Here is a 27,763-nt window from a genome sequence, read left to right on the forward strand (position 1 = left end):
CGACACATGTACAATTTGTATCCCGTACTTCACTTTGGGGTACAGTTTCCTTGTTGCCTTGGAAGCTAATGGTATCCCATTCGTTACTTGAGCTATATAGCTATACGCAACATTTGTATCTTGCTCGCCAATTGACATATATAGTGTCAGTTAAAGGCGAAGTGAAGGGTGGGATACAAATTTTCGTTGTGTCGTCAGTGTTAATGCGAAGTGAAGGACATGATAGAAATTTTAGTTGTGCCGGGGGTTTAGCCTGTAATATAGCAAGTACACATTCGAAAATGTCGTACTGATACTAGTGCTGGGAAACGAAAGAAGATCGACAGCTGAGAAATTTCTATTACGTACTTTACAACACGAAAATACACATATTGGTGGAATAAAACAGTGAAATATGTCAAAATAGTGAAATACAGTGAAAGAAGCAAATGGAAAAGTGAACTTACCACACGGAAATATCGAGGAATAACCGAAGCTCACCTAGACAGACAGTAACGAAAGTTCCATACCCACAAACAAACAAATCCATTCCTATAAACGAAAATAAGACACTAAAAATTTTTCTACAATAACAAACTAATACTCCAAATTACCTCAATATCATTACGAATAATTATTTTAATGTACAATGATAGCGCTTATCCGGGACACAGAACTGTTTTATTATCTATGCCTCGAAGTGAAGACATTACTATCTCTGACTAATGCATGACGATTGACGTTATTGGTCAAAGCCGACAGATTATATTCTCTGCTTCACTAGACCAGAAGTGCTACGCTTGTGACCCGCTTGACGATAATTTACGTCTTGTAAGCGTGTGTGGTCGGATGTGCTCGATAAAATTCAAAACAAAATTGTGATACTTAATTGTCTACTGGCAATTTATAGTTACGGCAGTTACATGAATTGGTAAGAATCGTGAATGATTTGTCATAACACACTAATTTGTGTTAAAATGTTCAGTTTACTTGGTGTATGTGGTAATGAAGATTCTAGTGCCTCTTATGTCAACAGTTCCTGTGAACACGACCCTATTCCAGGAAGTGAACATTGGTGAACGTTAATTATTAGCCCATTTGTCGCTTCCTCGTGTTGCCGGGAAGGAAGACCCACTGGTTGATTTCGCTCCTGTTTATAAGGTGAGAACGCGTCCCTTTTCATTCGTTATTTTTTTCAACGTGTTCCCTAGCTCCCAGCGAAAATGAGTTCCATCAGGGATGCAGAATGGACGAGATATATGGAACAAAAGCATGAGAAACCTAGAAACTGTCTGTATACAGTATTAACAGTAAGCTGACATAATATTTGAATGCTGTTCACACATATGACATCAAAACTTAGTCGAGTAAATTAAAAACTGACTAGTGCCTATATACCAGTACTGTGAGCAAATCAGCAAATTCCTTAAGGTTATCAAGTAGTTCACTGCATATTTCATATTGCTAGTTTAATATTTGCGTGACAACACAGGAAGATAATCGTTGGCTTACAAATTTAGTTATCAAGTCACAATTTTGCAGTAGGGCAATTCCATAGTTACGGGTGTTACATGTACACACCTTAAAATCAGGAAAAATAATGTAAGGAATAATATTTATTGAATTTAATACTGAAAACTTTTAAGGCTTACATTATATTTCATGTGACAAATGTTGATACTGGAATTGTTTTATTATTCTCCTGGTTATTAATCAAAAAAGTGTTACGGGTGTTACCAAAAGTAGACCTGGCCCCTGTTATGAGTTAGGGAACTCTCTAATTTCTGCAAACTTGATGAAGCTTTTATTCTTGTAAAACAACTGTTAAGAGGTATTGCCCCAAATTTTATTTTGAAATATAAATTTTTATTTTTTTGGACATCATAACTCAGTATATATATATTTTTTTCTGTTACGGATGTTACATTAAATGTTACGGGTGTTACATAGATGCATCAGATTTGATTCTTGAGGAATAAATCTACCTCTTACAATTGCATCAAAGTAAAAGAAGTACTGTAGTTTATTTGGAATAAAAGTATGTACTTAAGAAAACATATTTGAAGGATAAAGCTATTTATCACACAAAAAATTTTGTTACAATTTTATAGTACAACTAGGCCAAGATGTCATTGCTTACATTAACCTAATTTTGTAGGCCTAATAAATTTATGACAAAAATGTTTTCTTATTATTGATAGGTTTAAAAACTTCATTTAATAATCTTTTTCAGCAACATCCAACTCAAAATTGAACTCAAAGTACGAACGGTTACCTTGTTGTTTGATTTCTGGTGTTACCTTAGATAGTACTTGACTGAATTTCACAAAACAAACATCAGTTTCATCTAGTTTAAAAAGTGTTTTACTTTTTCCTACTGACTTCAGAAAGATTATTTTCACATCCTCCTCTTCATCAACCTCACTCTGGCAGATTCCCAAGTAACAGTACTGACTTTTGGATAGGGTTGGCTTCTTTTTATCACTTGCAATGTCAACCAAGACAAATAACCCAAATTTTAAATCAGACTTTTCAATTTTATTAGTTAGGCTTAACTCACAAGCACTTCCAATATTGTCTTGTGATTCAGATAGTGAAGCAGTCTCCTGATCAGAATCATCAGAACTGCACACTTCATAGAAGTTTATGCATCTTTTTGCATGTAATGTTTTAACTTTGGCGTCGTCAGAAATAATGACACCCTTGTCATTAATGACTCTGCTGTTTTTGAAACCAGCAAATCAGTTGTGTTATAAGGCCAAAAGTGATGTCAGCCCTGGATTTGAAGAATCGCTTGTAAATTTTTCCACCTTTCATCCAAAATAGGAATGTTATGCTCCTATCTTATCAACCCATAGTACCTTAAATTTAGAAAAATTCTTCAGAGTGTAGTCATAAAACTCAATTGTGTTGTTAATAATAATTTTCCTAGATCTAACAGCATGTCCACATGCTCCTCTTCAGCGCACCTCCAATGCCATCCATGGCTCCTTTACCATGTGAACTGGCAAAAAAATTCCACTCAACTGTCAATCCAAAGTCTCTCTCAAAATAACATAGATTGGACAAAGTATATTTATTTTTGAACTGCCCAGCACAGTACATTGTTAAACATAGGCTCTTATAAATGACTAGAATTTGCCTCAATAAGCAGTTTACTGGCCCTATATAAAATTTAAAACTGAGGTTATAAATATTGTTGTTCTTGGAAACGTTAGAATGGAAAGCATAAACTATATGTAAAGAATTTTGGGCTTAATTAACCTTTTAGGAGAGCATCAGTTGAGTCAGGTTAATGCTCTAATTAACTTTTATAATGTAGGTGTAGTGCTTAAAAAATGTATGCAGAGGAATAAAAATTTCAGTTTTCATGCTTAAAACTGTTTTCATATGTAATAAACATAGTTAAAAACTTTTTCATTCATAATAATGCCCTTTGGTTATAATTTAAATGTAGGGCCTAGGCCTACTAAAGATGAAGGTGGCATTAAACCTTCCAATTCAAATTACGGGTGTTATGCATGTGTTAAGTAACACCCGAAACGAAAATTAGTAATACCCGTAACAGCTCTAAGAGTGTTAAATAAGATTTCAAAATGCCATGTAATGGTATGATATTGTAAAACATGTGCATAACCTCACTTTTACAGAAAGGTATTGTACAGAACAAATTTACTAGATTACAAATTAAACTTTTGTATCATTTTTGTTACGGGTGTTACAAGCTGCATATATGTTATAAAACTAACAAAATAAAGAAATGCAATTAGCTTACTTCAACAAAACGAATTATTATGAGCTATAACAATGTTGACTTCAATATTCTTTGCAACAATAGAACAATCAGCCATAGATAACACAACTAATACTCATCTGGAAATAGCATAAAGCATACCTCTGTGGTGCCATAGAGTAGTGCACTTTAAACACTTAGTGAAGGTAGAAATTTATTTTTTTCATATTCATGATTATTTTGCAATGAACAAATGTACTTTTAACTTGGCATTTTTAAGGTTATATTTGTAATATTGTCATTTTAATTTTTTTGTCACAAAGTCTCTTTAACATGGAATGACCCAGTACATTATTACCAACACTCCGATGAAATATGTGATAGCAGTAGTTGGACTTGCGTATTCTATCAGGACGGGCAGTATCATCTTGGTACATAACTTCAAAGAGTTTGTATTTGTCATACATCCGTTTGACTTAAAATTAGTTGAGAAATTAACAAGAATGTTTCTTAGTTATGCAAAGTTCATACACATTTTCCTGTTTCCAGTCACTTTCTGTTGCTAGAGAAAAGTGACAAGTGTCGTGAAAACCTCAGGTTTCTGGTCATTTGGAAATATCTAAATACCATGGCTTTTTGTCGTTGCTAGAAGACATTCTTTGAAACGGTGTATTGTCTCAGCATTGACACTTGCCAGTAAGGTGGAGCTCTTTGTCACTAGTATACACAGGTGCATGGCAGAGGGTACCTCCTACCTTACCAGGTATCAGGCCTTCTTCCTATTCCAGTTGTGATTGTGGGAAGAATGCCTGTTTAAACACCTCTGTATGCACTGTAATTGATGGGCTTCTCTCTTTGCTGTCCCTAAAAAAGCTGATGCAGTTTGTGCTCTAGTACATTTCTCATATTCTGATAACTGGTTGTTAACTAAGCTTGCGTGTGCCTAATTCTTTATTTCCTCTACAAATCCACCTGCCTCGAGTGTATTGTGAAATGGTCCACTGTGGAAAAGGTAGCTAAAAATAATTAACATAACCCAACATTATGGTGAACATTCTTTGTTTTATTTATTGGTGGATTATTGTTGCAAGGGTGTTGTACATGTACAGCAGTGCAATTTAAGAACACCGTATAGGTTAGAGAGGCAGTTACATTCTTACTGGTCTAGTTTCACAAGGATGGGGCAGGTGACTGGCCTTAGCCTAATAGTAGGAAAAATCCTTAAATTGACTTGGAGGTAATTTAGGGAAATGACACAAACCTAAATCTGCATGGTCAGATGGAGATGGGAACCTCCACCCACGCAAATGCAGGGGTCAGTCCACTTAAAACAGCAAGACCTCATTTGGTTCACCCCTAGTGTGCAGGGGTTTGTTTGCTAAGAAGTAAAAGGCTGGTGCTTCACTGTTCAGTCATACCTCACTACCAGTCCATCTTCACATTATGCACAAGTCTTCATAATGTAGTGATACTACACATTATCAACTGACATCTCAACTGCTGCGACATTATTTGGTTTCCATTTTGTGAACTGCAGCTTTCCATTTGCTACTTTGAAGAAGGGGAGGGGGGGGGGGGGAAGGTGGCTCACCATCCATCTGTAATGAGGGATATGTTGGGCTTAGAGATGGTAAAGTGTTAAGGTAGAAGAAACAGCCCTTCACATTTATCTGAGTTTCGATTAGTAGTAGACAGTAGGACCATTCTCTGTGGCGTGGATGTGAAAGTCTAATGCCTTACGATGTGGCAAAATTGTAGGTTAGCAGGTCCTCAACACAGCTTTGTTCTAGTGGAAGAGTAAACTATGAAGTGATTGTTGGTGTTCTGAGACCAGTTTTCAATATTTTTTACAAAGGAAAATGTTATGTAAACTGAAGAATGGTGCAAAACTTATTAGCTTTGTCCATTGATGTCATATTTAACTCATAGATGACATTTTATTTTTGAGTCATAGAGCAGAGCATACATACCTGCAAATGTCACAGCTCAATGGCTGTTGGAAAGTGAACTTCTTATAAATCTAAAGACTATGTATGCAGTGTTTAAAAACAAGCAGGCTGTAGACGTGGATTTAGAGGTTGATGGAACAAGGCTGGAAGAATTAGAATCTATTACATTCTTAGGTATTCTTGTGGATAATGAACTGAAATGGGAAAAAAAAAACATATTAATAATGTCTGTAAGAAACTGAGCTCTGTCATATTCTTAATGATGCAGCCATCACAGTATTAAGACAACCTTCTGTGTACAGTGTATCATGGACTTTTCAAATCATACTTACTGTATGGAGTGACGGGGGGGGGGGGGGGGACTCAAACAAGAGACAAAACGAGTGTTCACATCACAAAAAAAAGCAATTAGGACCATTTTAAGTAGAAAGACCTAACTGCTTCAAGAAGTTAGGTATCTTAACTTCATCATTGTATATATACAAAACAATAATGCACATGACAAAAGGTAGTGAGGACTGGATTACAAATGCTAGTTTACACACCCACAATACAAGAAGGAAGAATGAAGTACGGAGCATACCCCACCGACTGGCAATGCTAGAAAAAGGACCCCAGTACTCTGGTATCAGTCTACTAAGAAGTCTGCCTGAAAACGTGCAACGTAGTGTACTTGACAACTTTCCGAAGAAACTTACTCTCACATTGAAAAAGTTTGTTATTCATTATCAATTATGTAATAAAAGCTAAAGGGGTAGAAAAATAAGTGATAATGAATGTTACTACTTTGACACGTCCTGTATTACATGTACATTTACTGTACACAATGTAATCTTACAGGATCAGATAAAATTCAGTTAAATTCAATAGTAAATTGCATAGCTTGGGAAACGAAGTGACAAGTTCTAAATTTGAATGAATGAATGTACCCTTAAAAGAAAGGAAGAAAGAATGTGTGTGTGTGTGTTTCATTTGTTGTTTTAAGGAATTTGTGTACCATTTACTTTACTGCAGTGCCGTAATAAATAAGACACTTACGTCAGGTTTGTCATTCTTTTTGCTGGGGGTAACACTAATATCCTATTTTTCAGTTGATCTGTATAGGATACCAGTGTAAAGTGTCATTTTCTGCCCATCAGTTAATATTCATGTGACCGGAAATGAGATACTGTGTTTGTGGTTTCCTCCACAATAGGTAATGTCATCTGACCTACAGGATACCAATGGAAGAGTTAAAGTTTTCTTCGCAATACTTAATTCGTAGATGAACTGAAGTACACGATACCAGTGTTAGGTATGTTCTTCTTTTGGCTGTTGGTAATACCAGTGTTTGGCTGCTTGCTTACTTTTTCCTTCGTGGCTAACACTGGTATTTTCTTCCTCAGTTGAACAACAAGATATCAGTGATTAGATTAGATTGGTACTTGTTCCATAGATCATGAATACGACACTTCATAATGATGTGGGACGTATCAGATTAATAAAAGGTGTCAATACAAGATATTACATTACACAAAATATTACATGACACTTAATCTTTTTATTTATTTATTTTTTGTGGCTGTTGGGGAAATTACCCACTTACTATATCCAAAATTCATCTACTGAGTAGGAGTTGCCATTAAGAAATTCTTATTTCCTTTTACATGCTATATGGCTATCTGTCAGACTTAAGGTGCAAAGACTTTTGTGGCAGCATAATTTACCCCCTTCTGAGCCAAAGTTAGACTTAACCTTGAGTAGTGAAGATCATCCTTTCTCCTAGTGTTGTAGCCATGTACACTGCTATTAATTTTGAATTCGTTCGGATTGTTAATAACAAATTTCATAAGTGAATATATATATATATTGTGAGGCCACAGTGAAGATCTGTAGCTCTTTAAATAAGTGTCTGCAGGATGATCTCGGATGAGCTCTAGCAATTATTCTCATTACACGCTTTTGTGCAATGAACACTCTTTTACTCAATGATGAGTTACCCCAGAATATGACGCCATACGAAAGCAGAGAATGAAAATAGGTGTGGTAAGCTAATTTACTGAGATGTATATCGCCAAAATTTTCAATGACCCTGATAGCATAAGTAGTTGAATTCAAACATTTCAGCAGATCTCCCATGTGTTTTTTCCAGTTCAACCCCTCATCAATGCATACACCTAGAAATTTTGAATATTCTGCCTTAGCTACCAATTTCTGATCAAAGTCTGGAGTTATTAATGGTGTCATTCCATTTACTGTGTGGAACTGTATGTATTGTGTTTTGTCAAAGTTTAATGAGAGCCCATTTGCAGAGAACCACTTAATGATTTTCTGAGAAACATCATTTACAATTTCACCAGTTAATTCTTGTCTGTTGGGTGTGATAACTAGAGTTTATCATTGGCAAAAAGTTCCAGCTTTGCATCTTCGTGAATATAGAATGGCAAGTCGTTAATGTATATTAAGAACAGAAGACTCTTTAAAAATATCATCATTCCCCTCTGTTAATTTTAAGGTAAGGTATAGAAGACTGGTAATAATTGTCATGGTCCAGTCTTTCATACCACCTAACAGTGATTGGCTCCAGGGTCTTATTTATGGTTTGAGTTCAAAACATATGTGACCAAAATTAATTACATTAAGAATTCCTATTGGAATTTTATGCTTGTGAATTTGGGTTCCAATGTCTGGTGTGGTCAGTAACTGGAGCACCTTCTTCCAGGAATGAGAACCAGTAGAAATTACAGGCGCAAATAAAGGGCAAAAGCTATAGAACCTGTCCAGGCAGGCAACTTAATGGCTGCCACAGCCAAACAACTTAGTGTGCCAAGGGTTGGTGTACAGAAATGTCAGATTCCACCCATCTGCTTTGACCAATGACGTCACCAATATGGCGGAAATGACCATTCACGGCAACTCCCATATTGCGACCATGACGTCATTACATAAAAATGACAACAAACACAAAAATAGATCAAAAAACCATCAAATACATATTCCTCCAAAAGTATAATGAAACTAACAGGACAAGCGAGGGAACTTGGGGGTATTTGGGTGGGGGCAAACTAAAAATAAACACACGCTGCTAAACTGAACGACAAAAACAGTAAAATAAAACAACCACAACCTTCCCAAAATCAACTAAAAACACTGGAATCAAACACTTCCCTTGACCTATATAGGTCAACAGCAACTACTGACACAACATAAGTCTCAACTTTCACCACCACCACACTTAATCCTACAAAAAAAAAAAAACCTTAGAAAATTAAAATTGACCAATTCTCTTGACCTGTTATCCCTAAGACATCTCCACATATAGCTGTCCCTTAGCCGAGACACCAGAACTTTAGTAAGCCCGATTTCTTCACGAGAAACTGAACACTTCACAACTTCAGCCAATAGGCCGAATAGCTGAAGAAGTTTTATTAGAGACAATTCACTGTCCCCCATCATCGACGACAACCGAAAACTGTTCACCTTGTCAGTCATATCAACACCTAGCAAAGACATAAACAAAGCGATTTACAAAAATTCACACATGACTAACAAAACTACAATAACATCGACATAACAAAACCAAAATTGTTCACTCACTGAAAAATATTCCGCTGAAAGCACAGTCACAACCGATACCACACATATGCAATGCTACCATGCAAATGAACCCCATATGCCGCATAACACGCTAACCGTAAACACACCACCAGAGAGAACCATCGACCACAACAATGCGCTGCCTATAAACACACACACTGAACCAAAAGCATGACCTAATACACAACACATAAACACACCACCAGAGAGCATCACCAATCATATCAAAACGAAACACATGCAAGCACGCCACTCTCACAAACTAAACTCTGTGCCATCGTCTTTGTCACGGGTCAAAGCTGACAGGTGGAATCGGACGCTTCGGTTAACCCCCAAGGGTGACAGTGCATTACAAAGTGGCAAAAGTACCAAATCACGAAGCATCAGTCCTTATGTTGAACTGACTGGGGATCAAGAGAAATTGGTGTCAAGTGGCTTCTATAAACAGCAATAGTGCGCTACCTGGTAAGAAAATAAATGTTCTTTGGGCAGTTTCAGCAAATAAGGAAAGGGAACACACAAAATCAGTCATCACTGTTTGAGATGGTTTATTTAAATCAGGACCAGTTTTGTACGTATGCTGATCTTCAAATGACTGTACATTCAGTTTCATGTTGTGACGTTCGATTAAAGTTAATTGTTCACTGTTAGATGGAATATCCGTATCACAATTGAGCATTTCTCACCAAAGTATTCACTTTCACCGCCATATTCAGATTTCCACACATTAATGCCACTAAAAATGTTGTTACCTGCAGACGAGACATAAACTCACACATTCAAAATGTGTACTACATTTGAAAACAGAATTTATAACCTATAAGGTATGATTACTTAAAGATAGGCGTAAGACTGAAAATGGCTGCGATCTAAATAACCCACCTTTGATTGTGGCTGGTAGCAGATTTTATTCAACATGAGCTGTGCCCAGCATGTGTTGCGATGGCTCTTTTTCTTTTGGAGTATGTACACACATGTGAAGCACACACATTTGCATGTGCAAAATAATGAAAGACGAGGATTCTTTGTGCAGTAATTAAATTTGAAGTTTGTTGGTATACTTTTGAACACAGAGCATTTTTGTCTTTGTCTTTCGCAATAACAATTTTTTGGCAGACACTTTTGAGTGTGCGACATATAATTGACTCCAGAATGAGATCTTCACTCTGCAGCGGAGTGTGCGCTGATATGAAACTTCCTGGCAGATTAAAACTGTGTGCCCGACCGAGACTCGAACTCGGGACCTTTGCCTTTGCTCGCGAAAGGCAAAGGTCCCGAGTTAGTCTCGGTCGGGCACACAGTTTTAATCTGCCAGGAAGTTTCATATAATTGACTGTTCGAAAAGCCTACATGTACCTAAAACGACTGACTTGGGATTCAATGGTCATTACGAATGCAAGATGAATAGGGAGCTCCAGTCTTTTGAAATCAAATGGCACGCTTCCTTTTTGACTTGCCATTCAGAATTGTTGCTTTGATGACATTTGGGATTGGTATTTTGACAATGAGCCTGGTTCCACTAGACAACTGTCATTTCTTCTCTCTCCAAAACCCTCGGTGAAGGTTCGCTAGGGGTATTGTTACTGCCACAATTTTTCCAGGCAGCAAGCAATAAAATTACCAATCTCGATAGATGGTCCTTCAGGTGCTAGAGATAAATCAGAGGTAGGCAACAAGAACCTCGTAATTCTGTTTCATTAAATTTTACAGATGATGTGAAGAGGTTCTTAAAAAATAATATTAAGTGAAATCAAACAATGGAAATTCCAGGTAGAAATATAAACAGTCTCGGAAGAGAGATTGCTACTTACCATAATAACACACTAAGTTGCAGACAGGCACATTTAAGGGGAGGTATAATGGAAAAAAAAAAATTGTTCCCACATTTTCAGATTTTTATCTCTTTATAAAATTTGCAATTTTCTGAATAAAATGATTTGTGTATCACTTATAAACTCACGTGGGAAGTATTTTATTTTCTATATATAATGTACACTAGTTAAAATTTGTATGTGTATTACTTAAAGATGTAACAAAATCGGTAATTTTTTTTATATGGAAGGCTATGGATTGCTGTTATAAAGGTCATGTCCAGAAGAGGATGGGCCTATCTGTGCTTCAACTACATTACGATGTTTGTCTGGAAAATACGTATAAAAGTTCAAGAATGTCTTTGTTAAAAGTTGCAGTCACCACCAGGTGGGACTACTGCTGTAATCAATCCCATCAACGCTCAGTCCGAGTCGGAGCACTCTGTGTGTGCGGCAGCTTGTTGTGACAGTCACCCTTTTTCACCTGCCGTTGGCCTGGAGCTCTCTCTGAGGAACAGCACGTCAACATCAAGTTTCTTGCAAAGCTAGGCAAGAATGGCTGTGAGATTTTTGAGTGTCTGAAACAAGTTTACGGAGACAAGTCTCCGAAGGAACCGACCGTGAACAACTGGTTAAAAAGGTTCCGGGATGGCCGAGAAGTAGTGAACGGTGGCCCTCGCCCGGGACGCCCGTAGACATCGAGTTCCGATGCAAATGTTGAACGAATTCGGGCTCGTGTTCTTAAAGACCATAGATTGACGGTCAGAATGATTGCTGACGAGCTGTCAATCCCCAAAACAATCGTTCACGAAATCCTGGCACAAAAACTTGAAATGAAGAAATTGTGTGCGAAAATCATACCGAAGCTCTTGATGCCAGAACAGAAAGCGAAGAGGGTCGAGTGCTGTGAGGATTGGTTGGAAGCAGAGGAACGAGGGGACTTCCTCGACTGAGTCATCACTGGAGACGAGTCCTGATTTTACGAATTCGATGTGGAGCTCAAATCTCAAAGCGAGGAATGGAAACTAGCTGGAGAACCGAGAGCAAAAAAGTTGCGAAAATCGAGGTCCAATGTGAGGACTATGTTGATTGTTTTCTTTGATTCTAGGGACATTGTTTACAAGGAATGTGTCCCTCCCGGCCAGAGAGTGAAGGGACATTTTTACGTCAAAGTTATGACACGTCTCAGAGCTCGTGTGGCTGGAGTTCGACCGGAGTTGGCAAAAGGGGGCAGATGGATCCTTCATCACGACAATGCGCCCGCTCACACGTTGCTCATTGTGCGTGAGTTTTTGGCCCGAAGCTCAATCACCGTGACAGACCACCCACCTTATTCACCCGATTTAGCCTCGTGTGACTTCTTCACGTTCCCGAAATGCAATATGGTGCTTCGGGGGTGGCACTCGGGAAATGTGGAAGCCACCGAGCCGGAAGCGACACGGCAACCGAACGACAACACAACTGAAGACTTTCAGCAATGTTATCAACAGTGGAAACGCCGTTGGCAGAAGTGTATCGCTCTCAGGGTGGGCACTTCGAAGGAGACCATATTGTAATACCTGAATAATTGTAAAATAGTTATTATTCAACTTTTATACGTATTTTCCGGACAAACCTCGTACATGGCGAGTACCACCACAGCCTGCAAGACGGGAAGCCACAGAGAACGCCAGTTAACGTGAGACGGAACAGAATGTCGAGGTTTGGAGTCTTTCTCAAACTATTGAGTAAAACAGATTGATTCTCTCTCGTCTAATCACCTCATTCGGCAGGTTCGTAATGAAGTAACGTCTGTCATTTTGTTAAAAACCAGAATTATTGTGATGTTTTCATATTAAGTAAACTATTGCAAAAAATTGAATAGTTTGGATGGGAAAACAAGGATTGCTATGAATTTGCGTTTTGTGTTGCATACTTTCTGCAAACGAAACGCAGCTAATGTATTGAACTAGTCTTTAAACTTGGGAGGAGATCTCGGCAAAATGGATTGTATGAAATGGACTTGGTTCAGATCGTGCCACAACATCTCACCTGTATCTTACAAACGGTTTGGGATATAGAAACAAAATTTTGGCAAAGGATAGCATGCAAAGAGAAGAGTATTTTTTCATATAGTTAAAATGCAAAACTTCCTTATCTTCATGATGTTTAAATAACTACAGATTTTTCAATAAAATAATATAAATTTTTAAGGGATGTTGGTAGGTGGGGACAAGTGAATTGTTGTGGGGTTTTGCAACAACGTAAATAAAGAAATTAAATGTTTCATGATGGACTGTTGTAAGCTCTGCTGTGTTTTGGTAAAAGGAGCAAAAGAAGTTAAGTACTGTCAAAACCAGCTGTCATATTTTCCCTGCCATGACAGTACAAAAAACAAAATGTGTTGACACCATCTTAGAAGACGAGTCATTGAGGATTGTGCCTTATCTGGTACATTACATCAGTGGCAGACAAGTGGAGGGGGGCTGGGTTGTCTGTTTGTGGATGGAGGAGAGGGGGTGTCCTGATATTTTTTCTGAAAGCAGGTTGATTTTATTCAGAATTCTAGTACACCCTATTATTCCCCACTTGCTCAGCTGCAAAACACTATTATTCAACACGATCTCCATTCAGTGTGACAACCTCGTGTCACCTTACTGGAAGGGCCTATAAGCCCGCACGGTACAACTCTACTTGTCGACATCGGAGCCATTGCCTCGCTACATCCGTGTACCGCTTCCCGTGAAGTGCGTCCCCAATCGGACCAAACACACGGAAGTCGGAAGGTGAGAGATACAGACTGTAGGGCGGGTGAGGAAGAACAGTCGAATGAAGTTTCGAGAGTTTCTCTCAGGTGCGTGGGCTTGTGTGAGGCCTCGTGTTGTCACGGAGATGGAAACAGTCCGTTACAGATGACATTTTGAAGGCTATGTGTAGTGCTGCCAGCTATTGGAACTTCATGAAAATATAGGGGCTGAAATTCCGTGATGTCCTTCAACAAATTCTGAATTCTTTTCAACCGATATTGACTGAGAAAAAGTGTTGCATTACTTATTGAACACCCCTTGTATGAGTGGAACAGGAAAGGAAATGATTAGTAGTGGTACGAGGTAAGCTCTGTCATACGTCATACCGTGTCTTGTGGCGTATGTATGTAAATGTAGATAATGAGCCGGATGCAGCTATTCTGCAGGAAACATTTTGATGACTGTACCATCTACACAGCTTTACTGTAATTACAGTTAAGCCAGTATAGAAGACACGATTGTGGAAGTTGTGGAACCCATCTTAGCTTTTTATTTATGTTGGGAAAGACTGCAGAGGATATGTGAAAATATATTCAACAACACCTGGGAAAAGATGGTCTGGATATTGCAGTGAATGGATGAAGGTTAACATGATGCCATGTCTGTCTGATGTACATGGAGAAGTGAAACAAACAATTCAGAAAAGTCAATCCACAAGCTGTGTTCAGTCTGTGTCAATTGTTTCTTAAATCTCTGTGGAGTTTGTGCATTCGCGTCTATTCCTGTTTTTGGAACTGTAGAGAATTTCATTCTTTTTGTCATCTACTTATAGATTCGAATTACTTGTAAGGGGAAAAAAAAATAGGGGACAGTTTGAAATAATTGCCTGGTATTTGCTGGAGTGCTCAATACTATTGTCAGTCATAACAGGAAATGTGAAAATAATTGTAAGCCCTTTGGAAGGTATGAAAGATCCATCTATGGCAAACCTTAATAGATGTCAGAGTTTGCTCTTTCCAGCTGCATGTGATATTTATCTTTATGACCTACATCAACTTTAGACGCACAGCACTGGAGGAAGTAAATTTAGTCCGACAATATGTGCAGTACCCAAAAATGACTTTGGATTAAAGACTTGTCAAATTTAAAACCCCGATTGAGTTTTTAGTGATGGAAAGAACTGTTACAGACAATGCTGTTAACTTTCAAAAAATTACTTGAGAATGTGCTTACAATGTTAATGTAATGAAAGTTAGATGATGTTATTTCTACTGAAGAAGACACCTGTAGTGACACTGAAACCCAGCCATTGCTTATTACAATAAACTTTATGTAACCAATTTGCTGTAAACATCATTTGTTGCAAGTTTATACACACTTGGTGCCGTCAGCCGTGTTTAAAATGGTAACAGTTCTGTCACTTTTTGCTTCAAAAAATGCAATGATATGGGCATTAACATTGACAAACAAGGAAGGGGGAAGGTAAATAAAAAAATACCATGTGAACTAGCATCATGATGCTACACGCAGGTCGACGATATAAAGTCAGTTTGTAGTAAAAATGTCTGTTACTGATAAATCGGATATATGCACAGTATGTGACAACCATTTTCTAAGCATTGCTGGTGATTTAAATAAAAATATATTTTTTGCAGGGAGTCGTATAATACTCTTGGCAAATGCCTTTCTGAGGTTGTTGTCAGAAATAATCAGTGATACAGACAAGGGGGAGATTTAGTCAATAATTAAATCACTGAAGACTAAGGACTCTCCTGGTTATCATGGAGTGCCTAGCAGACTATTAAAGTACTATGCTGCACACGTTAGCCCTGTACTTAGCCATATTTGTAATTTTTCCTTTAGGAATCGTCAGTTTCCTGAACGATTAACGTACTCAGTAGTAAAGCCGCTTTATGAAAAGGGAGAAAGGAATAATGTAGAAAATTTTGGACCTATTTCTATGCCATCAGTGTTTGCTAAAGTTATTGAAAAGGCTGTGTATGTAAGGATAATAGATCATTTTTTATCACACAGTTTGCCATCAAATGTATGGTTCGGCTTCAGAAGTCCTTTAACAACTGAAAATGCTATATTCTCTTTTCCCTGAGGTTTTGGATGGGTTAAACAAAAGGTTTCAGACGCTAGGCATATTTTTTGATTTAACAAAGGCATTTGACTGTGTTGATCACACAATATTGCTCCAGAAGTTGGACCATTACGGAATAAGGGAGTAGCTCACAATTGGTTCACCTCTTACTTTAGCAACAGGCAGCAAAACGTCATTATTCACAATGTTGATAACGGCTGTGATGTGGGATCTGAGTGGGGTAGGGTCAAATGCGGTTTGCCCCAGGGATCAGTGTTGGGGCCACTCCTGTTACTTATTTATGTAAATCATGTGCCCTTTAATATTAAGGGTAACTAAAATATTTGTTTGCTGAGGACACTAGCTTGGTAGTAAGGGATGTTGTGTGCAACACTGTCTCAGTTTCAAATAGTGCAGTTCATGACATAAGTTCATGGCTTGTAGAAAATAAACTAATGCTAAATCACAGTAAGACTCAGTTTGTACAGTTTCTAACACAAAATTCAACAAATTCTGATGTTTTAATTTCACAGTATGGACATAAGATTAGTGAAACTGAACAGTTCAAATTTCTCTGAGTGTTCAGATAGATAGTAAACTTTTGTGGAAAGCCCACATTCAGGATCTTGTTTAAAGACTTAAGGGGCTCCGGAACGCCCTATACTTGCAATGTTAAAATAACGCTTATAAATTACATCTTTCCTCACAAAGTATTGGAGTAGGAAGTTGAACTTTTTACAGATTATTTATTGGAATATGGGCTACAACTTAGCACAGGGATTTTACAAAATTTTAGTTCAGTTATTAAAGATGATTTTTTCAATTGTAATGAAAATTCACAACATTTTTTTGCAATTTATTTATATATTCAAAAATATACAGTTTTTTGGAAAAAGGCTGTGTCAAATTATGCAGAAGGTACTGTGTAACATTTACTGAAAGTTTGAAACAAATATGTTTGGAAGATCCTTAGAAAACATGTAATTAGTATGAGAAAATAAAAGTTTTGGGAATCGAGCGACAAAGATTGGATTAACTTTTTAGTGCATTCCAGGTCCATAGGACGGATTATCTTCATCCTCTGCAAACTCCTCCTCCAGCTTCCTCTTGTTCCTCCTCCTGTTTACTCTTGCTTGTTTTTCTAGACTCTTTACAGCCCTGTCTGCAGCCCGAAGGTGTTCCTTGTCTAAAGCAAGCATCGCTCGTTGTTGTGTTCGTAGATTTTGCTACCATTTTCTTCAGTTGCAGTTACTGCAACACTGTTCCAAAAGGTGGTCATGTATGAACACTTATCACATTTCAGTTGTATTTCACTAGCAAGTCCTACGTGCTTTATTATGGAGAGTTCCAGACCAACTTCACTACAATGAATACATCTTACACAGTTTGAAAAAATTCCTTTGAGAACCGACATATCAAATAATTCATTCACATCCGATTCGCCCATAAAACATTCATATTTTTCACTCATTGAACCAAGCTTCTTCTGTGAAGTATTTTCTTTCCAACTTTGACTGCTATGGGCAGGTGTACTTGAGAGGTTAGGTTCACTCACTTGGTTATCGTCTTTATTGTTTACAGTAATAACACATACCTTTGGCTTTCCAACATTTCTCCTTTTCTTAAAAGCCTTCAGAGGATTTCTAATAACTTTACTTTTACTCATTATTATACTTCAACAAAACAGAGACTCAAGAAACAGAATTAATTACGAATATTTTCGAGATAACGACAGAGTAAATAAACATGAAACAATCGACAATCACACCAGCGATATATATTGAACCATCACAGGTTAGCCACAACACATACTTTCTCACATCACTAAAATGTACCTGATGAACACGGACATTAATAATAACACCATTTGACGGCAGTTTAACAGTGCCACAGTGGGTCACGCCCATGTAGAACACATTTCAAAAAAAATTTAAAAATAGTTGTACTCTTCGGAGTTGAATAAATTATATATCTATTAAAAGGTAATAGTCTGCAGATTCAGAAAACGCAAAAAAGTAAAAATTGAACTTTTCATGATTTTGAGCCTTTCCGGAGCCCCTTAATGTTTCCATTTTTACTATTGAAATGGTATCCAAAGTAAGTGAGCATTCAACACGAAAATTAGTCTACTTTGCTTATTTTCATTCGCTTATGTCGTATGGTATTATATTTTGGAGTAACTCTTCCCATTCTTCTTGTTAACAATATTACCTTATTCCCAAGAATAAGCAGCTTTCACTCTGTTAATACTCGGCAAAAATAAAACCTGCATTTGCATTGGACTTCCTTAACTCTTGTGCGGAAATGTGTGCAGTATACTGCTGCACCCATTTTCAATAAGCTACCACAAGAATTCAAAAATCTTAGCAGTAATCCACGTGCGTTCAAGTCGAAACGTGAAGTTTCCTCATGCGTCACTCCTTCTATTCTGTTTAGGTTTTCCTTGAAAGCTTAAGCTGATTCTTGTTGTATTGTTGATTGCATTTACGTAAACTTACGGATTGACTTTTTTCGGTTTCAGAAACATTTTATTTTTATGTATTATTACTTTTATGTTGTAATTTCATGTACTGATATGTTCCATGACCTTGGAGATTTGCTCCTCAATTTGGTCCTATGGAACTTGACTTGTAAATAAAAATAAATAAATGCTGGATTATCAATTCAGGAAGTTCGTCAATCATCGATTAAATGCATTGACAGAATTATAAAGAAAATGTTGCAATGCTATTTAACCATGAAAAAATGGCCAAACTGTTCCAAATGATTGAAACTAAATTTATGCTTGAAGCTGCTGATGTTCTGGCTGTAGCACTGGAGTATTTGGTAGAAATGTAAGAGATTGATAAGGAGCATGTGCTGAAAGAAATAAAGAGATTTTAGGCATCTCTGTACAAATCGATAAGTGTGTGGAAGTTGCTCTTAGATTGATGGCCTAGGAAACCTTCAAATTTATAATTAGATGGGACTTCCACGAATCATTACTCTGTGTGTCACTTACAGTGCAATACTTCTGGATCATTTATCTCTGTCGCATCATCCGAGAGCAGTTTCTCTGAAACTAATGATGAATCTAGAACGACTAGCCAGTCGAGCCATTTTATCAATTGAAAGGAGATGAATTTAAATGACATAATTGAGAATGTTGTTAAAATGAAGGCACAAACATACGTACAATAGCAATATTTATAACAACTAGTGTCTTGTACTGTGGTTACCAAACTGTTACTGTAATTTTACAGGCTTTGTTTTCAGGCATCAAAATAAAAGGTAATTTTCTTATTTTGTTGCTCTCTACCTGATAATTGCTGTGCTAAATGCTGATATACACTGCAAGTTTCGACCGATATCTTTGAGTATGTATATTACTGTTCAGGCCAGTTCAGTTCAATTACGGTTACATAAATATGTGGATGCTGGATACCACATTTGTATGGAAATGACATCTGTTGGACTCAAATGGTTTTCAGCTTGCAGGGATAGCTTGTATATTAGAGAAAGAAGAGAGAAGTGTGAAACAGTGCAGTGGGTCCAAAAAATGTTATTACGTGGTACAGAGGGGGATTTCTCACTCTGCAAAGAGCCCGAGGAAGAGGAATCTGCATTTTATAAATATTTTAGAAAGTTGAAACACAATTTTTTGTTAAAACAGACTGTTGTGACCTGCCATCACACCCTGTGAGAAACAATTTGTTCAAGGTTAAGTTTAGTTACTGGTTCGGTGCAAATTTTTGTGCAATAGTGATATTGTCCTCAATACCTTTCCCTTCAAGATTTAGAAATTTTCTTTACATTGTGTCTTTGGCTTTTAATAGTTAAACTTCATTGCAGTGAACTAGTGAAACCACGTAAATGTTGACCACTGATGCTTCCAAAACTGTTTCACACACAGTCCAGAGCGCTATTTTACAGTAAATAAGCCTGCCACAAATATGTATGTAAACAAGACTCTGATACATTAGTTGTTGTTATTGTGGTCTTCAGTCCTGAGACTGGTTTGATGCAGCTCTCCATGCTACCCTGTCCTGTGCAACCTTCATCTCACTTTACGTACTGCAACCTACATCCTACTGAATCTGCTTAGTGTATTCATGTCTTGGTCTCCCTCTACGATTTTTACCCTCCACGCTGCCCTCTGGTACTAAATTGGTGATCCCATGATGCCTCAGAACATGTAAACCAACCGATCCCTTCTTCTAGTCAAGTTGTGCCACAAACTCCTCTTCTCGCCAATTCTATTCAATACTTCATCATTAGTTATGTGATCTATCCATCTAATCCTCAGCATACTTCTGTGGCACCACATTTCGAAAGCTTCTATTCTCTTCTTGTCCAAACTATTTATCATCCATGTTTCACTTCCATACATGGCTACACTCCATACAAATACTTTCAGAAACAACTTCCTGACATTTAAATCTATACTCAATGTTAACAAATTTCTCTTCTTCAGAAACGCTTTCCTTGCCATTGCCAGTCTACATTTTATATCCTCTTTACTTCGACTATCATCAGTTATTTTGCTCCCCAAATAGCAAAACTCCTTTACTACTTCAAGTGTCTCATTTCCTAATCTAATTATCTCGGCATAACCCGACTCAATTCGACTACTTTCCATTATCCTCATTTTGCTTTTGTTGATGTTTATCTTATATGCTGCTTTCAAGACACTGTCCATTCCGTTCAACTGCTCTTCAAAGTCCTTTGCTGTCTCTGACAGAATTACAATGTCATTGGCGAACCTGAAAGTTTTTATTTCTTCTCCATGGATTTTAATACCTACTACGAATTTTTGTTTCCTTTACTGCTTGCTCAATATACAGGTTGAATAACATTGGGGAGAGGCTACAACCCTGCCTCACTCCTTTCCCAACCACTGCTTCCCTTTCGTGCACCTCGACTCTCATAACTGCCATCTGGTTTCTGTACAAATTGTAAATAGCCTTTCGCTCCCTGTATGTTACCCCTGCCACCTTCAGAATTTGAAAGAGAGTATTCCAGACAACATTGTCAAAAGCTTTCTCTAAGTCTACAAATGCTAGAAACGTAGGTTTGCCTTTACTTAATCTTCCTTCTAAGATAAGTCGTAGGGTCAGTATTGCCTCACGTGTTCCAATATTTCTACGGAATCCAAACTGATCTTCCCCGAGGTTGGCTTCTACCAGTTTTTCCATTCGTCTGTAAAGAATTCGCTTCAGTATTTTGCAGCTGTGACTTATTAAACTGATAGTTCGGTAATTTGCACATCTGTCGACACCTGCTTTCTTTGGGATTGGAATTATTATATTCTTCTAGAAGTCTGAGGTATACTACACACAAAATACTTTGCCATTGTTGCAGCCAAAATGCTGCCTCACTGTGAATGTTGTTCTCCAACATGGAATTAATTGGCTGACATTCATACGCAGCTGGAAATCGTCCAGAGTATTGTCAAAAGATAGGCAGTTGCTGCGAAGCGGTGCGTCGGGAGAGCTGCCGAGAGCTGTGTACCTCCTATACTGGTACCGGAGGTACCTCGAGTACCGTCCTCTCCTGTAAGTCGAGTGTCCTCTGCAGAAAGTACAGGATCTGCCATTACTTGTGCACTCAAATGTGAGTGGCACGTCAGTGGTAGATCCGGGCCTGCCGTACAACGTGGAAGGGGACCGGGGAGGACTCGGGGTGTCGTACTGATCCCCGTAACCGACGAGTTGGAGTTGAAGTTTTTCACTGAAACTGGAACTGACTCTGTGGGACTCACTTCACCTGTTTGTGGGGAAACCTGTTTTATCCGAGTCAGGAGGAGGCAAACGCAAAAGTGTAGGGGTCTACTAATTGTAGGCAGTTCGAACATACGGCGAATGATGGTACCACTTGGAGAAATAGCTGCAAGAATCGGGAAAGGACACCGGGAGCCCTCAGTGTGTCTGCCCGAGGGTGTTATTCAGTATGCTGAAGAGCCTATTCCAGCAGCCATTGAAGGGACAGCATCCAACCGACTGCACGTTATCCCACACTTTAGAACAAATGCCTGTCCGGGCTCTGAGGTCATTCTTGGGTCATTCCAGTGACTGGAATAGACAGCTGAGAAGACCCGACTTGTGCTTAGTTTGTAATGGAGCTTACCAATAGAGCCCATTTTTTTGTGAGACATTATACGATAATTAAAGTAGTTTTCGAAAACTGATCACTTAGTATGATCGTAAGGTAGGTCTTGCGATCAATTCAAATTTGGAAGTATATTTAAATTAAAACTTTTATTATTTCTAAAAGTTTGACTTGCATTATTTATATGTACAATTTTCTCACTCTTATTATTATTGTCACTGAATTATCCTTTATGCTATTTGATATTTCACGCAACTTCAAAATGTAGTATCAATAATCGATACAGAAATTGTAAGTTCTTTGTCGATACAACTCTGAGGTCATTGGTCAGCAACGTGATTTTGGCCACTCGCGTTTTGGCTGCGGTCGATAGTTGTTGTTTTTGTGTGTTTCTCGATAAATATGTGGTATCCACAGTGCACGTGGTACTTTATTTTTGTGATCAGAGATTTTCTAAACAAAAATAGTGGACTCCTGCTTCGTGATTTCGGTCGGTCTGGTAATAGTCAAAACCCACACCTTTTTCATCTGGAGCAGCAAAGGAATCGATCGTCGCCTAGACGACGGAGCCACGTGCACGGTGGCTATTCGGCAGCGTCGAGATAAGTGACATCGTGATTATCTCTACAGATTACTTTACATCTGTCAGCCACACCGTGACGGTGTCTTTCGGGAATAACTTTGCATCGTAGTAGTGAGGGTCCGTGATAAGTTTTAACGAAGCTCACAATTTGCTGCACTGTTCGCAGAACTGATCGTGGCCGCTCGTTTCCGAGTCGAGTGGATGACTGAACCGGAGACTCTGAAGATTGTGTGACAAGCTAGGCTGTCACTTCCTGGACCTGTGCTATAGGGCTGAGAACTGCAGGGTCCCCTTAAATGAATCAGGTGTGCCCTATACGGCAGAGGGCAGTAGTCAGGTAGCAGACTGTGTGTGGGGTGCGATTTTTAGATTAGACGGCTCTCCCGTCCAGTCCAGACAGTGATACTTGTACGATACAGGGAAGTATCAGTGTAAGATAGAAAGAAATGTCTCCCGCAGGTGAGAGTATTAAAATCTTAACGGTTAACTCTCGAAGCATTTGCAACAGTGCCAGAGTTTGAAGTGCTCGTGAAATGCGGTGAAGGTTGCATAACACTAGGTACAGAAAGCTGGTTGAAAACTGAAATTGATGGCGGTTAGATTTTCGGGAAAAATTTGAGTGTATATTGACAGGATAGGCAGTTGGGGAATGGAGGTGGTGTATTTGTTGCAGTAGAAAAGAGTCGTATCGACTGAGATAGAAATTGAAACTTCATATTGTTGCAGCGAGGCGCAGTATCGATGGCGGGTGTAAAATACTTTTATCCTTCTGTCACCCACCAGACTCGTCTCCTGATGTAACAGAAACCTTCAGAGAAAGCTTCGGTTCACTTGCACGTACGAGTTCCCCGATCGTACTGTAATCGTCGGTGGAGACTTTAATCGTCCGACAGTTAATTGGGAAAATTAGTTCTGTTTCTGGTGGGCACGATAAGACGAGCTGTGAAAATTTACTAAATGCCTTAACTGAAAACTACTAGAACAAATAGTTAGGGGCACCGCTCGTGATGGAAATGTGTTGGATCTATTGGCAACAAGCAGATCTGACTTCTTTGAAGATGTCAGCATCGAAACTAGTATCAGTGAGCGTGATGCAGTTGTGGCGACAGTGAGTACCAAAGTAAAAAGGACAACTAAAACAAGCAGAAACTAGATAAAAAATCAGTCGTGTCATATCTCACTGAAGAACTTCAAACTTCCAGCACAGTGCAGGAGTGTGTACAGGAACTACGGGTAAAGTTTAAAAGAACAGCTGACCATGTGCTGGATGGATACGTACCCAGTAGAACAGCTAATAATGAGAGAGAACCTCCACAGTATACAGCTACTGTGGAGAAACTTCTAAAGAAATGGAGTTTACTATGTAATAGGCATAAAACAAAGCGTCGGGCTACAGATAGAGAGATGCCGAATGAAATGTCAGCTGTTAAGAGCAGTGTGTGATGCCTTCAGTGACTGACAGCAGAATGTTGTAGCGTGATATTTCACAAAACCCAAAGAAATTCTGGTCATATGTAAAGGCTGACACCAAAGTTGTGTCCAGCCCCTAGCAAAAGAGCCAGGGACTGTAATTGAGGTTAGCAAACCAAAAGCTGAAATGCTTAACTTCATTTTCAAATGTTCTTTTACAAAGGGAAATCCAGGAGAATTACCCTAATTTAATACTTATAACACAGAAAAGGTGAATGGAAGCGAGTATTAATGGTGTTGAGAAAAAAATCTGAAATCCTTAAAATTGGACAGCTCTAGTGCCCTATGGAATCCTTCTGATTCTATACTGAATTTGCTGCTGAGTTAGCCCTCTTCTTACTATAATCTATTGTAGATCTCTCGAACAAAAGAACTCTGCCCAGTTCTAGGAAAAAAGCGCAGGCCACAGCCGTGTACAAGAAGGGTAGAAGTGATCCACAAAACAACCGTCCAATATCCTTGACGTAGGTTTGTTGTAGAATCTTAGAATGTATCCCGAGTTCAAACATTATGAGGTATTGTGAACAGTGTGACCACCTCAATGCCAGGCAGCACGGATCTTGAAAATGTCAGTCACGAGTAACCCAACTCGCACTTCTCTCGCAGACGTACTGAAAACTTTTCATCGAGGTAATCGGGTAGTTGCAGTATTTCTCCACTTGTGAAAAGCATTTGATTCGGTACCACAGCTCAGGGGTGTCACGTGAAATTTGTGACCGAATTGGGGACCTTTTCGTGTGGAGGACACAGTGTGTTATCTTGGGTGGAGAGTTGTCATCTGATGTAGATGTAACTTCAGGTGTGCCCCAGGGAAATGTGTTGGGACCACTGCTGTTCATGTTGTATATTAATAACCGTACAGACAATGTTAATATTAATAGTAAAATCAGACTTTCTTCAGCTGATGCAGTTATCTAGAATTAAGTACTATCTAAGAGAAGCTGCATATTGATTTATTCAGTAAGATCCTGAGAAGATTTCAAAGTGGTGCAAAAATTGTAAACTTGCTTTAAATGCTCAGAAATGTAAAATTTTGCAGTTCACATAACGAAAAAAATGTAGTACCCTATGACTATAATATCAGAGTATCACTGCTGGAATCGGCCTACTCGTACAAATACCTAGGTTTAACACTTTGTAGGGATATGAAATGGAAAGATCACATAGGATCAGTTGTAGGCAAAGCAGGTGGTGGGCTTCAGTTCATTGGTAGAGTACTGGGGAAGTGCAGTCGGTCTACAGGTGAGACTGCTTACAAATCACTCGTCTGACTGGTTCTAGAATATTGCTCAGGAGTGTGGGACCCATACCAAATAGGACTAGCAGGGTATGTTGAACGTGTACAGGCCAGCACGAATGGTTTCAGGTTTGTCTGATTCGTGGTAGTGTGTCGCAGAGACTGAAGGAACCGAACTTAGAGACTCTGGAAGACCGATGTGAAATATCCCGAGAAAGTCTACGAACAAAGTTTCGAGGACTCGCTTTAAATGCTGACCCTAGGAATATACGACAACCCCCCTACGTATCGCTCAAATAGGGATCGTGAGGATAAGATTAAAATAATTACTGTTGGTACAGAGGCATTCGATCGTCTCGCACTGTGTATGTGAACGAAATGGGAAGAAACCCTAATACTGGTACAGTGGTATGTACACTCTGCCATGCACCTCACAGTGGTTTGCAGATGCAATGCCGGAAGGTTTCAGTCCATTTCTTTATCGAACATTATAAATGCCTGACCACTTCCAGATATATTCCACTTAATACCGGTACTCTGGTTTTAACCATAGTATCTCTTCCGCTTAAAGTTGCATGCATACTGCCATCCATTTCATTGTAAAATATTAAATAATATAGCGGTATGTATAGAAGTCCACTTTAGAAATGTAGTATAGAGCAAGTAATGAAGTACACTCGTGTTCTACAATTCGTAAGCTACCTCACTGCTTCAATTAATCTTTTGTCATTCATTATAGAATTAAACATTTTAACAAAATAAACAACAAAATGGAACAAATTATACCAAATAACAAAAATAACTAATAGAAATAACACAAAATGTGTGACAAAACAAAGTTAGGAGATCCATATGTCACTGTATATCGGAAGGAAATGCGTTTCTGGATCGTGTGATAAATGCGTGATGTCGGCCATCAAAACTTTCTTCCTGAGAAACCTCGACGCTGATTTGATGGCCAATGTGGACGCCGCCATTTGAAATGCATTGTGGAATGTTTAGACGCGACATGACGTGAGGTGACGTGATGGGCAGTGAAAACTGACCTTCATTAGAGCATTGACTACATACATTATCAATACTTCACTCTTTTCTGAAGCATCAGACTCATTTTGTACAGAGTGGACACTACAAGCACATAAATTTGTAACTCCGACTGGGGACCTTGTTTATTTTTGCTGCCCTAGGCCTGCAGTAGTTTAACGTGCCACTGCATCTCAATATATAAAAACCTTGAACTAATGGCAGTTTTCATACCAAGTGTTGATGGAAAAGCACATCAGCCTCACACTGTCAAAATTAACAGATCCAGTGATCTTTCTAGCGATTATTGAACATTTCTTGTCACTTCAGATTTTGGTGATGCCTGCTTTGCTCCAGACTGCCGAGCAGAGAATGATTGAATGTAGTGTGGCACTGTCAATTACTGACTTTTGCTTATCCCTTGGGTAGCTGCCTCATTGTCATCATATGTATGCAATTGGACTGTATTTGGATTTAAATACATATTACTAAAATGTATTCAGTGTTGAACTGCTGTTAGTGTGACAGTGGATGCAGATGCGTAGAAAATGCTGTGCGTGTACTTGGCTTGACAATATTTTATATCTTAGAAGCATGTCCAGTTGTTTGTGCTCAATAAAAACAGAAAACAAAAAATGTGATGATTACATGTTTACTGGCAATTCATAGTTAAGACAACTATGTAAATTAGTGTGAATCTGTGTGTGAATGATAATTAATGTGAAATCAATCTGTGTTAAAATGTTCAATTTGCTGTTAAGATGTTAATGATTCAAATATCTGTTTACGAACAGTTCCCTGCAGCACAAACCAAATCGGAGAAGTTGACGCCTGTGAACATTAATCGTCAGCCTATTTGTTGCTGCAATGGAAGAATCGCTGGACGCTTCGTTGCCGGTCGACACGGTAAGAATGGATCCCTTTTCATTTCGTTCTTTATTTCATTAATTTGTCCATTGTGATCCGTAGATTTCCTCGAGGCCAAATTCCAGGTCGCTGTATACAGCAACAAACTCAATTGGTACCCTGATGCATTTTTCATAATTTATGTGCAACATATGTGAGTAATACAAGGTGTAAAACTTTGCTTCTGCCATTTTTTTCCCCCGGCATTTGAGGCTTTAATGAAACAAATTGGTTACACACGTATCATTCAAAGTATTTTCCATCGCTGGCCACTACGTTCTCCCATCTTCCGGGCAGTGTACGAATCCCACGTCGAAAAAATGGTTCATCTTTTGAAGTGATCCACGAATTGATCCAATTTGTGACTTCTTTGTGAGATCTGAAGTGTTGGTCAGCCAGGCCGTGCGCCATTGATCTAAACAGGTGATAGTCAGAGGGAGCAATGTCAGGACAATACGGCGGGTGGGGTAGGACTTCCCATTTTAACGTTTCAAAGTACGTTTTGACCCTTTTGCAATGTGGGGTCGAGTGTTGCCATACTGCAAAATCCCTTTATCATACCTCCCACTGTATTGTGGCCGTTTGTCTTCGAACACT

The 27,763-nt window shown here is 38.6% G+C and overlaps 1 long non-coding RNA gene across 1 annotated transcript; it reads left to right on the plus strand.

Moving 5' to 3' along the window:
• The first annotated feature begins 740 nt into the window (after positions 1-740).
• On the plus strand, positions 741-27,167 carry LOC126108469 (uncharacterized). The gene is made up of 3 exons (XR_007523530.1): positions 741-910; positions 1,016-1,140; positions 27,055-27,167. It is a non-coding gene; the product is annotated as an uncharacterized LOC126108469 (long non-coding RNA).
• The last annotated feature ends 596 nt before the right edge of the window (positions 27,168-27,763 follow it).

This window comes from Schistocerca cancellata, chromosome 11 (genome assembly GCF_023864275.1).
Source record: "Schistocerca cancellata isolate TAMUIC-IGC-003103 chromosome 11, iqSchCanc2.1, whole genome shotgun sequence".
Taxonomy (NCBI): domain Eukaryota; kingdom Metazoa; phylum Arthropoda; class Insecta; order Orthoptera; family Acrididae; genus Schistocerca; species Schistocerca cancellata.